We start from the raw sequence: 6,009 nt of genomic DNA on the forward strand, positions 1-6,009 counted from the left end.
CAAAGATTAACGCAACCAGCTCCCCTTAACACCGCCGCCACTCTGCTCATTCACGCATCAGTAGCAACCCTAGCGTGAGACACAGCCTTAGCCGGTCCTCCCAGGCACCCCTGTGTGCATGGCAAATGTGACCACAAAGATCAGCCATCAAACAATATAATAAACTCTGTAGCTGATGTGTCACGCACACATGTGCATATACATTCATGCACACACACAGACGTATTCCTGACCGGGCCACCCAAGCAGTCGGCCAATCGCAGTGCAAGAGTGCCTCCCTGGGCGCCAGGATCTCTGAGAACAACAACCAATTAAGGGCTTTTATTGTCGAGGGCCTCCCCGCTGCTAAATGGCTCTCCGTCCACTCGGCTGATCAATCGGAGCGTGTCTAATTGAGTGTGAAACGGGCAGCATCTGCTAATCTGCAGATTAGGCGGAGCGAGAGAGCCAAGACGCGGGCGAGGGACCGAGATGATGGGATGGGTAAGTGGGAGTAAGCAAGTGAGCGGCAAGCGTGCGTTCGCAAGGCGCTCGTATCTTTTTTTTAGTTTTTTTTATTTCTCTTCCCTTTTCTCCCGGTGCATTTCCTCGCATTCGTTTGCTTGTTTGGTCATGCCCTCAGTGCTCCCGGAGCACACAGGGATAATTTACTTGTTGCCTCTGTCTCATTTTAATGCTTGCGGAGTGGATCAGGCAACAGAGGCAGCTCTGTTACTGCAGAGTCGTGATTTTGAAGACGGCCGGTGTCCGTCTTTCGGAACTCTGTCCCATTTTCCTCAGTATTATTGCGGCTTTTTAATTAACAGCAGTGCAACATCTTTGAATCTGACGTCCATGATGGGCTAGCTCTAGGCCATCTTCAGTCACCAGGGTTACACCACACACACACACACACACACACCACATTTAAGAGCAGACTTTAGCCCTGTTTCAACAGCCTGCCACTTTCCATTACATCACTGCTAATGGTCCACTATCTTTGAGCATGCCTGGACCGCTCTCCAAAGCCATTTTCACTGCCCTGCACCGTCACAAATGACCAACCTTTTCTTCGGCAGTACACTGAAGAAGTCCAGTGGAATATTACTAGAACCCAAATGACCCATAGGAGAGTTTTGATTCTCAATCTAAAAACATATATTTGCGTAGTTACAGTTGTTCTAAATACAATAGATGCAGTAAATTACAAGGTTCTTTTGTGTCGTTTGTGGTCAGGGAGGGTCAGGCCATGAGGTGATCATGATCCAATGGAGCGATACATGATTAGTTGGGACTTTTACTCCTAACTGCCTTCTAACCAAGAAGGATTTCATATATGGCATGCTGTAATCGTATTTGTGTTTCTAATTAGTTAACTCTCATCCTCTGGCTTCCACTCTAGCATTGATCAAGGACAAGACCAAACGGCACAGAGGGAATTGCGGTTTGGCTTTCATGCTTTTCTTTAATTATGTGGGTTTTTTTTTTCTTTTTAAATTAAAATATATTTATTGTTTCACTAGAAACAAAGTTCTGACTTGTGACTGCAGCTGAATGGAAAAGCATAATTGGCAAGAAACACATTTTTTGCTTCAACACTTTTCAGCACAGATTTTATTTTCATGCAACATGGCATGCACAACAGCTTGGAACAATAAAGAAGGACCAGACACAGAGAAATCCAGTTTTATATGCCATATGAAAGCTGTAAACAATACTGGATAATGTTAAATGCGTTCGGTAAAATGGACACATGCAGAAGGGTAGATCACACACAGTTTTCATGAAAGCGGCTTGCTTTATTTCAATGCCAAGCCAAAAAAAAAGCCCATGGCTCCACTCAAGGACAGAGTGTTGACATCCATTAAAATAATTTACTATTTAATACAACTGCAACATATGACTGAAAAAAACTACCCTGAAACCCAGAGTGAGATGAGATGATTAGGTGGTTTTCAAGATTTTCTGCTTTTGCATTTTGCAACTTGAATTCATAGACGATCAAACAAACCAAACATCTGTGCATTTTGCTCCAGACTGCATACAGGACACCTCAGCTCTAGCTCTTGCAGCAAACAAAAGCACCAAAGGGTGTTCCTGGCAGGTGAAACAGAAACACACTTTCACTTCCTTAATGAACGTGGCCTGGCCATGTTCAGAAACTCTCTGGGGTGGGTTTCAAAACAGACGAGACCAAATTATCTACCACTCCCAAACGTACATGACTGGGTCTGTCTTTGTCAAAATGTGAGTGTAGCATATCTGCAGTATCTTAGGCGAGATGCCTGAACAGCAGATATGCTGTCCTGTTTGCTTTCTCATGTTCATGCACAGCGCCACGCTGTTCACATGGGCAACGCCATCTATAAGCCATTGTAAGACATTTATTATTATCGGATATCGGCTTTTTGCTCATGAAAAACAAATTATTCATTGATGTGTGGATTTTTTGTCATTCAGCTTTTCAATTTTATATTTTTTCTCTCCCCTTTTATGCTTCCAAGAAAATTTAAACCAGAAAATTTTAATCAGAAAAACAAACATGATGACATTTTTTCTTTTTTTTCCAACTGCAGCCATCAGCGTTATTGTATGCATGGCAATTTCTTCAGCAATGTGAAACAAGATAATTAGTCTCACATTTTGCAGTTTCTGTATTCAAATTTCACGGTATGTGCAGATTATTCTACTGGTATTGAGAAACTGCAGCGTTTCTTCATATTTTCAAAAACTTTAAGCTTTTAAAATGAAAATATCAACTTAAGAGGCCAGTCTTGAACAGAGGTGTTCTTTTGATTGGAACAGGTTGGGGAAAAGTGTCTTTGGAGGCACCTCAGTTGCACTGACCCGGGTGCCGTACTCCAGCCTTGAACTACGATGTCCTCGCATGACCTCTGGCTCCGCCCGCTCTGCAGTTACACAGGAGAGAACATATGGGGAGCATGTGTGCTTGGCAGTGGTGAGTGTCCTGCACAGCCTGCATTCTTCAACACCCTGACCCACCAGGGAGGCCTGTTCTGGGGATAGAGAGTTCTGCCACACTTGGAAATAAACCTAATTCTCTGTCTGTTTCTGTTTTACCCAAAGCAGTTTTTTTCCCCTGCCAAGTAAGCAAAAATTGACAGCCTGTGCTTAGTCCCACCTATGCTACATCAAATGACATTTCCTTCAAAGTCTTGTGAACTGCAGATCATCGCTAGGACCCCAATTCCAAAGTAAATGTGCATTTGTCTTTTAGCACAGTTTCAGATGTTGGGTACAAATATTTGTTTGAATGCTTGAATCAGATCATCTGATCATGGTTGATGAATAGTTGTTAAGATTAAACAGAAAGAAAAATGCCACACACAAAAAAAAGACATTTATGTCCTGCTTTAGGTAACTGCGACCTAGATAAAGAAAAAATGCCGCTTTTGAACTGGCATCCACCTCAAAAGTCTATTAGACATTCAAGCTCATTGTGGAACTTACTTCCCAGTGAAGAATTATTTGAAGAATACTAATACAGCATATCTGCTCTGCAGGTATTCTGCTCAAGGTGGTATTCTCTATGGTTAAATATTTTGTTAAACATTTATTGTGCAGATAAACTGAGTTCTGCTAGAATTAATGCTCAACACTAATGACCTAATGACTAATGACCTAATCAAACCCATCTTCTGTCTATAACATATTAAACCCATTCAGTGGTGCTTCCCAGTGACTCGTCCCCCACACCAAGGTCGTGAAGTCACAAAAGGGTTAAAGAAAACCAATAAAGGACAATAAATAAGGCAGAGTTTTTACATCACCATAGTTTATGTACACGTATGGCTTCACAACATAAAATCGACAGGCTGATCTGGTTGTATATTTACAAGACAAGTTTGCAAAACACAGATATAAGAAGATCTTGGTGTTTGTTTTATATGTCAACTTCCTCTTATGCAGTCATTTACTACAGTACAGTAATCACTTTTTCATCTCCCAGGACAACAGCATGTTTTTACATGACATCTACAGGAATATTGTACACTATCCAATGAAAACAATTATAAGTTAGAATAAAATAAAATTTGATAACATTTAGATATAAATCTGAACATTTAGAGTGTACATCTCTTAACATGAACATTTAAAGGTAATGATTCTGTATTATTTCCACAGTGAAGTTCTCGTGCTACTCTTTCGTGGAAAAATTAGTACTTTGCATGAAAACAGGATGGAATTGAGTGTTTTCCCTGCTCTCATGCGTAGCAATTGTAAAGACATTAGGCTAACAAAAAGGCAGAACTTGTGCACTGAAAATAAATGCACACATTATAAAAACTCTTGGTTAACATAAAGGAATGAACTGAAGCATTAATGATCTGTATCAACGTATAATTTAGGAATTTAAGCTGTATTTTATTTAACAAAAAAATAGCACTTTATGTCCAAAATGTCAAATGGCAGAACTGCAACTCCAAAAACGCTGCATCTCTGCATACATTGTGGCATGGGCAAGCATTACACTAACAACTAGTACTGTTTGTAGGAACAAGATTTAACACAACATTGTAGAGACCTCAAAAGACTAAAATACACAACATGTATATACTATTGCAAAGAGAGCATATTATACAGGAACCACACATGCTGCACAGACAAAACATCTTTAAATATACATGACTATTTATATAGGCCACCCTGTTATATTGTAATTAACAGCAAACCACTAAGAACTCTGTGGGTCATTTTCAAATATACATATTTCTGGGTTATTTAAAGTTTTTTTTGTTGTTTAAATATCAATAAACCTTCATTAAGTCACAGCATAAAATGTACAGAACATTCAAGAACCATATATCAACAGAGCATTTACAAATCTTACAAAATTTTCATATGGTCACAATGAAGCTGCATGAAAATGGTAGGATGAATCCACCAATAAGACAATGGTTGTACTGAGCACTGAGGGCCACAGCCTAAAGCGATGTTTATCTCTTATGTGCGGTCTAAATATTTTCCAGCTAATTATGGCTAGAGAATGAGATATAGGACATGTAGCTTCTAGACCGTAATACAGCAGACTTATTTGTGAGGGAATACACCATCATTATTAACAATTTCTTTGCAAAAAGTATAAGACAAATGTTACTCACAGCAAACCATGCCATTAAACCCAAAACCATTGTATGGCTGTTTCATGAGAAAAGCCAAAAAAAAAGTTTTAGGAGTAAAACGCATGAATGAGAGAATAAAATGCAGAGGATGACAAAAGAAAATGGAATGGAGATGAAATTAGAAAAAAGGTTTATTTAAATAAAAATCTGAAGGACTGGAATAGGTTGTTGCTCTTCTGATACATTTCTGTCACACTATAGAGTAAAAAAAAACACAGAAACATCCAAGCAACTGTGTGCAGTTATAGCTTCATTATAATATTCAATATATTAATTCCAGTCCATGTATGAATTACAGAAAAATACAGTTGTACACGTTTAGGTGAAATTGGACTTCACTAGAAATACCCAAAATTGAAAAATGAAGACTGGAAAAATGCCCCAAGAGGTGCCCTGACTATAATCTGTTACGATTCAACACAGTGGGTCAAGAATTTTTAAGGCAACCTTTAATTAAGGATAAAATACAGTTATGTCTCCTCACAAAGAGATGTTTTACACTCAATTAATGCCATGCACACCCCTGTCTATTTCCGAGAGATATAAGGCTATGGGTGGTGAAATTAGAAGGTTCCTGGGCATCAAAACAAACAGTTCTCCTGAGAAACACAACACGGGATTCTCCTGTGTAATTTCTGCCTTTCTAAATACACACCAAACCATACCAGCTCGTGTCCCTCTCTATCCCAATCACAGACCCATCATTGAACAAAGGTAGATTAAAACACTATGGCTTAATAAAAACGTTTTTCTTATCTAAAATAAGTTATTATCTGTGATAACTAGGGTGTTAGTAGCCTAGTGGGTAACATACTCACCTACGAACCAGAAGACCCAGGTTCAAACCCCACTTACTACCATTGTGTCCCTGAGCAAGACACTTAAG

This window comes from Denticeps clupeoides, chromosome 6 (genome assembly GCF_900700375.1).
Source record: "Denticeps clupeoides chromosome 6, fDenClu1.1, whole genome shotgun sequence".
NCBI classification, from domain to species: domain Eukaryota; kingdom Metazoa; phylum Chordata; class Actinopteri; order Clupeiformes; family Denticipitidae; genus Denticeps; species Denticeps clupeoides.